This window comes from Podarcis muralis, chromosome 5 (assembly GCF_964188315.1).
Source record: "Podarcis muralis chromosome 5, rPodMur119.hap1.1, whole genome shotgun sequence".
Taxonomy (NCBI): domain Eukaryota; kingdom Metazoa; phylum Chordata; class Lepidosauria; order Squamata; family Lacertidae; genus Podarcis; species Podarcis muralis.
In genome coordinates this window covers 41,936,519-41,949,059 of record NC_135659.1, presented here as the reverse complement: position 1 = coordinate 41,949,059, position 12,541 = coordinate 41,936,519, and the positions used below count along the sequence as shown (strand labels likewise).

Sequence of the window (12,541 nt, the reverse complement as noted above, 5' to 3'; positions counted from 1 at the left end):
ATATGAACTTGACACGACCTTTTGTTTTACTATATACCAAGGGCCTAGGCTGCAGCCGCCCTAGGAGGACAAATATGCTACTTTGGTCTCAGTTGATTAAAAGAAAAAGTGTTGGTTTGGCTATGAGACAGATATAAGAAACAGCGCAATTGTGTAAGACTGGCAAAATCAGGAACTTAGAAATTGTGCTCAAATCTGTTCAGTATATTTTCAAATAGTTTGTTCCCCCCAAAAAGGTCTTTAAAAAAACTTGAAAAGGAAGCACATTGTTTGAACTAAAGACCAAGAAATGGCAAGTCATTAGGGGGGGAAATGCCTTTGGCTGCTGCAACTGAATATGAATTTAGCCAAACTGATGTAGAAGCTGTATCAAAAGGTGTTAGGTTCATACTCTAGCAAAAATATTTCAGGCACTACATGAACCTATCATTTAAAAATAACTTTGCTAGAGTCATGTTTTTGCTCACTGATTTATTGTGCTGCTAAGAATTGATCAGATAAATATTGACCTCCCACCCAACAAACTTGAACAGTGAATGTGGGTTGTTGTTGTTGTTGTTTGGTGTGTTTTTTATCCCTAAGTATTCTGGCATATTGGAACAGATGAGGTTTCTCTCATTCATTATGGTGGAGTTTCTTATTAAAAATGAAGATAACTTGACCCAATGGATTGCATATCTTTTGCCCAATTAGAATACCCTATGTGGGTCCTCAGACTTCCAATATTAAAAATATTTCAGAAAATGGGTCTTAGAAAGACCTCTTCCTAAGAGACACCAGACAGACAGCCCCAGTTAGGGTTGATAGTACTGATTTTTATTGACTGTTGGTTTCTCTACTGGTTTAAGGATATCACCTGTAGAATCAGATAGGGGTTTTGGTAAATATTGATACCAGTCTGAATTTGAAGGAAGCCACTCTGGTTTCACATTGGATTCAGAGTAGGTAGTCCCATGTGGAAGAGTATTATTAATTAAGTATGCCAGAAGTCAGAGTGATACAGTAAGCCTTCTATCATTTAGTTGCAAAGCACAGGGAGAAAATTTCCTTGTCCAGTTGTACAACATGAGACTGAAGAAGTGGAGAGCCAGCAGCAGATCTCCTGGGCCTAACTGGTTGCAGTTGTCCACATCAGAAGTCTTCTAAACTATCAGATGGGCTAGCTAAGTAATCAGAACTGGACTCCAACAAATGGGCTATCAAGGAGAACAAGGTGGAGGAAACTCAAATAATCATTAACATTCCACATTAGCCTTTCAGCCCTTGCTTCCCAAGATTGTTGGACCTGAATGTAGTCAGTCACCCTGCTAAGGTCACAGATGAACATTTTATGATAAAGTACATTGGTCCATCCCAAACCATAAATCCACCCAGCAACTGAACAGGAAGCATTCAAGGTTATTCTGACAAGGAGGCATGTTTGTAGACTGCCGACTTTCTTCTGAAAGGAAAAATTCTCATACCATGGTGTCATTCACTTGGTATCCAACCTGCTAAAGTCAAGGTTTGAGATTTCTTGCAAGATTGTCAGGACGAGGTTCTCAAACTGAATACTTTAAAGAGACACCTTGAAGTCCTAGAGAGCATAATTTCTAGGCTTCTTCATATATTAAGATTTTTAAGGGTAAGTGCTGTTCTCTTTTTAGAACCTATATTCAAGACTTCCTTTGATACATTATGCACAGTATTGTGTTATTTCTTATGCATTGAAAAAAATAATTTCTTATCTCTTCCACCAGGAGGGTGTTGGAGCTGGGTTCCATGCCAGGCCAGCCTATATTTGTGAGCAAGTATGCCTTTCATATGTCGCAATGGTTCTTCACCTCAGTCCAGGCTTTAAAACATGATTGGGCAGCCCCTTCTGTTTCAGCACACCATTCACATACGAAGTGGAGGGTTGGGTCTGATTTTTACAACAAAAGAAGCACAAGGTTGATATTGGCTCCTCCCCAACATCTCCCATTGCTTTTGACACTTTTCACCCCAAACTGCTATCAGAGTTGGGCTGACAGAAAAGTGCATAGTGTGTCCCCATTCTGTCCAATTTGGCTGTCAGTCTTAAATTCTGGTTGGAGGTGAAGAACCATTCTATTTGTGTGAAGAAGACACAGGCTGGTGCCTTTTTTCTTTTTAACTGTTGGCAAGAACTGGCATGGTTCTCTTTCTCTCTTTTCTGGTCTTATTTATTATTGGGAAAAGGTAGGGATTCCCCTTATGTACAAAATGCCCTCAAGGTATTTTTCTTCAGTACAACACATTTCCTGGTAGATTCCTCTTTTTCATAACTGTGACATGTTAATAGGAGTATGAAGGTGTTTACTTCCTCCATTGCAAAGTTGCTCAAGCCCTGCATTTTAGAAACTTTGAAAAAGAAAAAATAACTATGGGACTTCCTCTGCATTATATGTCATATCTCATTTGCAAGAGGGACCAGCATCTTGCTGTGTCCTGCAATCTGGAGTGTCCCTGGAGGCGTGTAGATAAGCTTCATATCTCTTTGTAAGATATTACAGAATTGAGACACTTTCATCTGCAAATGCTGTGTTTGGGCATACAGTACTTCAGGCTATCCTAGACTAATTCTTTCTTCTTAACAGGAGAGTTAGTGTTCGCTTTATTTGGAGTATACCCTTTCTTTACTGCCCAGTGGCACACACTACGTTGTGGGGTTGTACTGCTTTGGTACACCCCATTTACCTGGAGTGACAACAGATATAACTTAAAGAACAGCCAAGTGGTTCTTACCTATTAGTTGATCTTCAGCTATATCTGCTGCCACTGTTGGTTGTCCCTCTAAGAACAAAGAATGTGTGTGTATATATAAACCAAAAGAGAAAACAAAGCTGGAAAATATCTTAGTGTAGTTTCTGAGATTTGTATAGCCTTGAGGAAAGAAAACTGCTACATTGAAGGGGAATGAAAATGTCTTCCCTGTTCCTAAACTTTGGTTTTGACGCTGCAGTTTTGGTTTATATTTTTTGAGATTTTTGAAGTGCTGTTTCTTGCTTGCTGCTTGGGAAGTTATTGACAGAGAAACCACAGGAAAGGGTTGTCGAGGCAGTCTTTGATGATGATGATGATGATGATGATGATGATGATGATGATGATTTACAGTCATATCTCATGTTACGGACGCTTCAGGTTACGTGTTTTCGGGTTACGGACTGCGGGAAACCCAGAAGTACCGGAACAGTTTACTTCTGGGTTTCGCGGCTCATGCATGCGCAGAAACGCCTGCACACACAAAGCGCTTCAGGATGTGAACACTGTGGGTTGCAGACATGCCTCCGTCATGGATTACGTCCGCAACCCGAGGCTCCACTGTATTATTTATACCCTGCCCATCTGGCTGGGTTTCCCCAGCCACTTTTGGCTGCTTCCAACAGAATATTAAAAACACATCAATCATTAGAAACTTCCCTAAACAGGGCTGCCTTCAGATGTCTTCTAAAAGTCAGATAATTGTTTATTTCTTTGTCATCTGATGGGAGGGTGTTCCACAGGGCAGGCACCACTACCGAGAAGGCCCTCTGCCTGGTTCCCTGTAACCTCACATCTCGCAGTGAGGGAACCGCCAGAAGGCCCTCGGCACTGGACCTCGGTGTCCAGGCTGAACGATGGGGTGGAGACACCCCTTCAGATATACTGGGCCAAGGCCGTGTACTGATACCAGTACACTTTCTATCCTGAACAGTGAAGCATATCCTATACTCCTGGAGTAGCAGTGAGATAATTCATCTCAGAGGTAAGAATCTTGTTGGCCCTTTCCCTCACATTTGGTCAGCTGTTTTATTATTTACTTAGTAAGACATTTATATTATGTCCTTCTGGTGTAAAAACGCTATTGCAATTTCATTCTCATCAGGAGAAGCCCCGCTTGGGAGAGGGATTGGGAGAACACACAGAACAGTCTGTTGGGTGCGAAGAGGAGGGATTGTTCTATCTGGCAAGCTGAAAAGTTTGCCATGATGAAATCACTAGCTCAGTGTTGAATTTCTCCCTACATATTTTATAATCTATCTTTGTCATAATACAGTTAATATTGTGACTATTTTACAACCACTTTTCAGATTACACCAAGATGACAGGTTTAAGGGAAAGATCTAGAGTAAAAAATGATCTGGAATAATTTTTAAAATTTGGACACTATAATTAACAATGGGTCCACCATGTCTGCCTGCTTGTTGGCATAAATCATCACAGGTCCAATCAGCATTTTAAACTGCTCTGTGGTGCACATATGCAGCAGAACTATGATGGCTCTAAATAGGGCAGTTCAGATATTTCAAAGCACTTGAGATTAGTACAGTGTGAAGTAATTTAAAATTATTGTACTGCAATTAATTTTAAATAACTGAACTCTGCATATGTCTAGAAAGCCATACAGATCCAATTGGAAGCTCTCTAAAATTTTAAATGGCCCAATAAATTTAAATCACGTTAGAATTCATAGAAGTGGATAATGTAAATCAGTCGTAAGGGCAGGTTAGGAAATGGATAGGAGGACGGAGACTCTAATTTGAATAGATATATATTTTCAGTTTGGAGTTTATAATGATGAATGTGATCTTAAGTTCTCTAAGATAAGGAGGACATCAATTGTTGATCCGTGTTGTTCTTTATTTTTTCATATTGTGGATGCTCAGGAATGCAAATTTCCATTAATACTTTTTTTCTGTATTACAAGGGTTGTGTTGTTATCACCCTACCTCCTTCCAGCATAATACCTTTGTTATGACTCAGATAATAGGAGCCTATGACTAGCCACAAAGCATGTTTTACCATAAAGTAAAAGCAGCCTAGAAACTTTGCATATGCTACACCATGGTGGTAACTTACTGCCATAGAAGAATGAAGAGCCAGTCCAAGTATTATGAAGAAATGATAAATGTGCCAGCACCAATGAACACTTTGGTACTAACCAGTGATAGCAGGAACAGCAATAGGAAATGAGGTTAATTCCAGCTCTTTTGAGAGAGCCATAAATGATCTCAAATTTGGAATGTTTTCATGGTGAATTTTTGGTTGTAGAATCTTCAGCTCCACCTATTGCTGCAAAGGTATAAGTACTCATACCTATGCTAATTCAACTCTTCTCCCCCCCCCCCTTTGGAATTTGCTTCATCTCCTTTTTCTAAACTGCCAACCCCTAATCAGTATACCATTGGAGCCATTGTTACTTTCGTTGGCAACCAGTTAGGAAGTGAGTGCAAGTCGCAAGACTGGGTGCTGAACAAAAAGTTCTTTATGAAGTGCTTTAAGGTGCAGGTTAATGTTGGTTGCGTATAAGAGGGGCTTTTCTTTTTGGGTTTTTTAAAGGGTTCACTCCCAATCTTGACTCACGTCTTGCAGGCAAATCCAGAGTGGTGGAACTGCAGGAGGCCCCTCAAGAGCTCCTTCCTTGAAGCTGTACCTTTCTTTTAGACAGTTGTCATTATCTTTGTCTAAAGGTCACGGCTAAATTGAATAAAAGGAAAGCTGTGTGTTCCTGTCGATGCACAAAGGCAGTATTGACTTTCCTAATCCAGTTTGCTGAGGGGTGAGAGAATTAAATTAGATATCTAAGCACAGAAATTGAGAGCCTTTGAAAACAAAGATAAGGAGACAGGCTGTATTTCCCCCCTTTTTTTCCCTGGGAGCTCTGGGCTCACGATTTTGCAGGTGTGTCATCTGATCCATGGCTTGCATCGATCAAAACTGTGCCAATGCATATTTAATTAGCAAGGGGACCCTGGATGCATTATGGCCATCATCCGTATATTGAATGGACTGTCAGACTTTTTGAATGCTTCCCAGCTACCCCCCCCCTCCTCCCACCCCGCTTGCTTTGTCGTTTGGGGAGCTTCTGCATTTTGTCTGAGCAGCTAAAAGTTTCTTTGTTTTTAGTTGCTGATGCATACAACACGACTGAGGAGAATACAAACAAGTTAAGTTTATTTTGTCTTCGGGGGAGGGGAAGCCTGGAAATTTGGGTTTTAATTCCTTTGGGCAACAGATTTTCTCCTCCTATGTTGTTCTTTTTTGGTGTAGTTGTGCAGTGTTTTAAGAATATTTTCATAAAGCCGGAAGCCTTTTATGACAGTATGAATTAAGTCAAAAGTTAATGTATGCTGCTACAAAAGAAATATGGTCTAGTAATAAACAAAGAGAGCAAACCTCTAAAAAAGCAAACATTTATAAGTGTATTAAAAACTAGTAACAAATTCCCCCTCCCCTCTGAAACTCTGTTGCCTATCACTCCATACCAGTACATTGTTCATGCAAAAAATAGAATAACTTAAACTGAAGCTAAATTCTATTTTTTTTTTTAGTCTTGTAAATATCATAATCATAATATATATACAGTTCTTGAGATATAGCCTGCAATAAGGATCTTTTGTGCAGCCCCCTCCCCCCCCCCAAAAAAAGTCACCTTGGAGTTTCTGGGAACTCCTTTTTACAAAGCAGGACAACTCAGACAAAGTGTTGCTTGCTAAACAGATGTAATACACAAAGTCTGCTTAGAATAAAGGGCAGCAGACTGTGCGCACATGTTTTGGTTTCATTCATGCTCATCAGCATAGTCTAGCTAGTTGTTTTTGCTCATCTACTTATGGGCTGTCTTAGTACAATTTTCTGGTAAAGTAACAAGGAGTGGGAGGTTGGGGGGATTGGTCACAAAAGTTTGCTGCAAGGGCTCCTGGGAAATATATTTGCAGACATCTTCTCACAAAGGCTGACTGCTTCCTGGCTTAGACAGAGTGTTGCCTGATAAACAGACTTAACACAGAAATGTCTGTCTGGAATAAACAACAGCAAGCTTTGATTTACATTTCTATTATCAAAGATAATCTCTTTCCCAGTGTATGGGAATTAAGAGTCCTCTCACAAAAATGAGGCTAGGGTTGCTGTGATTTTACCACTGTGTGGAACCTTTTTTCTCAGGAGTTAATGGGATACAACTTAGGTAAATAGAGTTGCTGAAAAGGAAAGGACTTTGAAGTTAAGGGGTAGGGTAGAGCAGTGAAGAGCACTTGAGCAACAAGTTGAATATACTGTACCTGTATCTATACTGCTGAGGGAAAATTGGAAGCTGATGTACGGTAAGTTGCAGGTGGTAAGCAAATCCACCTAATTATTATTTTTTTTCAAATGCCCACCTTAGGCTAGGGATGGGGATTTGCAGGGTGTGTGTGTGTTAGGGAACACTGTTGGAGTACCCTCAGGCAGTCCTGCATCTCTTTATACTTACCCAAGAAAGCGCACAGACTTATCCCAGAGTTTCCTCCATGGTGTAAAGCTTCATTTTCTTGCCATTAATGGCTCTGTCCTCTCCATCCACATCACTGAAACTGGAAATGCCTGTCCTCACCATACTTCTTTCTGAGTCCTTTGATTATATACGTAGCAAGGGATCACACCTCCATTTTCTGAAAAGCATTCATGGGGGAAATAAGCCATCCCACAAAGTTCTGCCTGTTATTCAAATCAGGCTCCCAATTGACACTCCCAGTGACTACTACTCTCAGAAAACTATACAAATGTGCTACCTTGCCTCTACCTATTGGGTTTTTAGATGTTAAGAGACATGAATGTTGTCCCATAGCATCGTTCTTTGACTCCATGAAACTAAAATATGTATAACCTAGTCCTAAACATGTTTATTCATACATAGTTGGGTGCTGTTGGGTTCACTGAGAGTTCCTTCACCATGTATATGTTCAATATTGCAACTCATGACAGCAAAAGCAATTTCCATGCGTGAAAGAAAAGCCACATTTGGGCAAAGATCAGAGATAGTATATATTCCTCTTCCCCCAAAAATAATTTCAATAGAGATATTTGACATACTTTGCTCAATGAATATGTGATCTGTAGCCATAAACTAGCCCATAGTATTATTTTCCTTCAATCTTCTACTCATAGTCTTCTGCACATGTTTATTTATAAATGTCATTATTATTCATTACGAATAATGACTTTTTGGGTTTGAATCACCTGCCATCTTCTCAGTTCCAATTGTTAATGGGTTTATAGGTTTATCTCCAAGTTGTCAGGGGAAAAATAGAGAGTAGAATTCTTTGAATCAAAAAGGTCAAAAGGCTTTTTCTATGTTAGAGAAAGAGGCTGCAGCTTTCTGTGGTTTTTAGAGACTGATAAAGTTTCAGGATCCTAGTTAGGATTTTGATATAATATTACTGTGCCTGTGAAAGTCAAGAAATCCTGTCTAAAGGCTAAAAAGTCTCAGAAAACCTGATCATGAAATCAGATGCTGCATCAGAAGAAGAAAGTTTGGCTCGTCTGTCATGCCATTTCTCTCATTAGACACAGTATATTCATCAAAAGTAGAGGAAATATATGTGATTACTAGGGGCTGTCTTCCTTTCTGTTGTTGCCCATCCACCCCTTGCTAATTCCCTCCCTTTACACCTTGCCCCAAGCCCTATCCCCTCACAACTCCCTCCAACCCACTTCACTTCACAGCCCCTTCTCCTTCACCATCCCAGCCTACCTACCAACCCCTCCCAAGCCATTGCCAACCCAGTTCCCTCTCAGTTTGTCCAAAACTCTCCCCTTGCAATTCATCCCAAGATCCCCCTGTTGCTGCCACCATTGACAATGGAAAGGAGAATGGAGAAGAGAAAGTCCACTTAGAGACTCCACAGTATAATTCCTTGGGAGCAGCGCCATATAACTAGCTGATACAGCCCCGGAAAAGCTTATCTATAGGCTTTTTTCACCTTCCAATACTGTGATGTTTATGATTTGTTGGAATCCACCAGCAAACGTTTCCTCAAACTAGATTACTGGATGTGTGTGACTAATAATTTACTTCACTATAATGGCTCTATCTCCATCTGTAATAAATTAAAGCCTCACTTTAATAATACCGGGCACAATCTGCTTTTAAATCCCATTGATTTCAGCGGCAGAGTTATGTATATGTTTAACTTTCTTCCATTGACGTTAATGAGATTTTAAAATTATTATGTTTAGTTGGATCAGAACTGCCCTGTTTTCATAATAATTTTATAATTATTTATCTTACCTGCCCTAACAGCAATAAAACCTGCTTTGAGGGGAACACCAATTTAGTATGTATATGGTTATGCATTTTTGCATGATTCTTAATTTATGTAGGTGGTGGAATATAACTCTGCCTCTGTGTGTTTGTGTATATGAGTGTGTGTGTGGAGGGAGAAAAATAAATAAATGAATGGCTAACCTGAATTTATATTAAGTAATAATATTAAGTAATATTAATTTAATTCAAATGTGGATGAAAATTTCTTTCATTTACATAAATTAAATATGTTATCTACTCTGCACATTGATTTCACTGGATATGTTTTGTGTGCATCAGAACACAAAGTGTGTAATATACTGTAAAAGCTGGATTTTGAGTTATCTTTTTAGCAATCCAAAATAGGGAAGTTACAGTCAGCATACTATTGAATAGGGCTGTGGTGTGTGAACCAAATGAAAACCCTCTGCTGTGTACTTTGCATTTTTAGGACTGCTCTGTGAATTTCCTCTTTAATAACCAAACACTGAAACTCTTGACTGTGTCAAATCATCTTCAGTATCTGAGTAAAAATCAAGTGAACAGAATTATATTTTGTTTTGAAACATTTTGGTAGTTTGCTTTCTTCAGAGCCATAGTTCCCATGTTTAATCCTGATGGTAGCCGAAAAGACTGAAGGGTCTTTTCAAAAACAGAATAAATTTAAAGATAGCCAGGATGAAAAAAGAAGGTCAGAAAAAGTATAAACACTGGGATAAATTTGTGACATCCAAGCTTTATTGTATTTCAAATCCAAGAACGACATAGTATAATTTTATATTCCTTGTTTGCAACATAATATCATAATATCCTTTTACATTACTTGTTTATATATAATACTTCATTCTGATATTATTGTAATTGTACATGTCAATTATATATTTTAGACCCTAGAAGGCACTGAACTCCAGTATAGTTGGGTGTTTCTTGATGCTGCTGTTTTTGTTTTGAGGGGCAATAAATATTGTCTAAATTCCTAGCTGTTTCCTCTAAGTGCTCCATGCCATGGTATGGGAGGTCAAGTTTTAAATGCACCAATTTCTGACAAAGAAAATTAGCACCATTTTCTGCAGCAGACACAGAAATAATAATCCTGTAATGGCTTGATTTGAATAGAAATACCATGTCACCCACAAAACTCTGCAATGCTTACAAATCTATCATCTTTGCTGAAGTAGGCCTTCACAACTTAAACACAACTATGAGACTGTTCTGACCAATTTTGATGCCCATTTCATCCACAAGAGAAATGTAGTTTATAGGAGGACTGGCTTCCATCAAAGAGCTCAGAAGCCATAACCTGGATAATCTCCTAAATCATGCAGTAGTTGTCGAAATGGCACTGTGGAGAGTTGGAGAAACAGAATGTTTTGGGACATTGATCCTGTGGACTTTGTTTTAATACCTGACGCCAAAGCATGAATCATACGGACAGCATGCAGAATCTCCATACCCTTCTCCCCCCAAAATGGAAATTAAGCTGGAAAGGATGGAGGAATGCAATAATAGGAAGTATTGTAGTATGAACCATTGGTCCCAGATATCAAGACAACTGAGAAAATAAATACATCTGTAGATCTGAAAAAGCATAATGATGCTGTAGTCAGGGGGGGAAAACCACACATCTTATTGCAACCTTATAACATGTTGCTGTTCTGTTCTTGTTTAAGAAAAATGATAAGGTTCTTGTCTTGTTTCCTGACTAGTGTGTCCTCTAAGCCTTCCATGGCAAAAGTGGTATACAATTATATATAAATTTTAAAACAGAACAAAACAGCATGACCCAATAGCATTTAAAAGAATAGCATACAAATAGTTAGCAACTCCTGCAGCCCAGTCATAAACACATTTACTCAGATGTAGGTCGCATGTGGGTTATTCCTAAGTAGGGGTGCATAGGATTACAGAATTAGAATTTTAACGTGCAAGCCATTTCATCTTAAATGACAGTATAATAATACTATCTCACAACACTGAAATTTGGCACAGTGCTAGATGAGTTGTTTATTTTTTTTAATCATTTTCGTTTCCTTTAGAAAAATCAAGGAAAAATTATTTGTTAATGTTTGGCAATAAGGACACTAATTCTGAAATCCACTATGTCACTAACAGTTTGGTTCAACTGAACACACATTGAAAAAATGCATTTGAATGAAACTTATTTTAGATGTACAATTGTAAATATACACATTGTTTCGTGTACTTTAATTAGCTATAGTTTCTTAGTTGATATGGGCTTGTCTATTTTACTCTACAGTGATACCTCGGGTTACAGACGCTTCAGGTTATAGACTCCGCTAACCCAGAAATAGTACCTTGGATTGAGAACTTTGCTTCAGGATGAGAACAGAAATCGGGCAGCAGGAGTGGGAGGCCCCATTAGCTAAAATGGTACCTCAGGTTAAGAACAGTTTCAGGTTAAGAATGGACCTCCAGAATGAATTAAGTTCTTAACCCAAGGTACCATTGTATAACAACTGCATATTGACAGGCTGTGCGGGGGGGGGGGATCGTATGGAGTATCAAAAGTTTCTTTATGGTAGTCTGATAATTAAAATATTCATTAGCTTAAAAGCTAGCACACTTTTCAAAAAGTAATACGTTATCATAGTTTGACCCAAAGTCATCAGCAGTACTTCTTCTTTCGTGCTGTTAATACCTCAAGGGCGGTGTTATCACTTCATAGCAATAGAAGTAAGATTTTCAATTTAATCACAGTATGGTGTTATGACCTTTTGATCTTGTGTGGAGTTCTTTCTAAAATGTGGTCAAATTTCAGACTTTCTCACTGCACCTTGGAAATTCAAGGTGAAGTCAACTCAAGGGTTGCCACAAGCATAAGCTTCTCTCTATCAATGCCAATTAGACAGAAGGGGGATCTGTAACAAAATGCTGGTTTCAGCCAGCCATGCTTTCTTCCATGATATTATACGTTGCAGGGGGCTGAAGCAGGGCATTTCATTCCTTCTGCAGGCTCACACATACAATTTCCTGGTTTTCTCGTCCAGCTGACACTCAGCAGTCATGACTACTGAGCACTGAGCATGCTCAGATGACATTGGTCCATTTCTTTTTCATGGGATTGCCCGCTTCAGATATTTTCAATGTCCCTTGTACTTCTGGAAACCTCAAGGTTTCCCAGAGCATTGCTGATAATTCCTTCTTGTTTCTCATTGGCTCTTCTTTGGCACCAAGGTCCTGTTTTGGTACCAGAATCTATCACCATTCACCACTTGAGTTCACCACTTAAAGAGAGCAATAGATGGCTTTTCTGAGCATTTTTGGCTAACTCTCAGAAAGGCACAGGTATGGGAAGCTCTTCCACCAGCTGTCTTTCCCCCCAGTTTTCGTCCTCCCCAGCTTCACACACTATCTAGGTTAAGAGAAGAAAGGGAAATAGCAGGTGTGATCCCCAGCTTTTCCGAAGTTTTGAGGTCTGCCAACCCTGGGAATTGCAGCTCTGGGAACCTGGGGCATTGGCATCAAGAAACAGAGAGG

General features: G+C 39.3%; 1 protein-coding gene across 13 annotated transcripts in view; it reads left to right on the top strand.

Annotated features, from left to right (window-relative positions):
- The window catches only part of NFIA (nuclear factor I A), a 417,681-nt gene that overhangs the window by 279,665 nt on the left and 125,475 nt on the right, over positions 1 to 12,541 (top strand). The gene's annotated exons all lie outside the window — the stretch shown is intronic.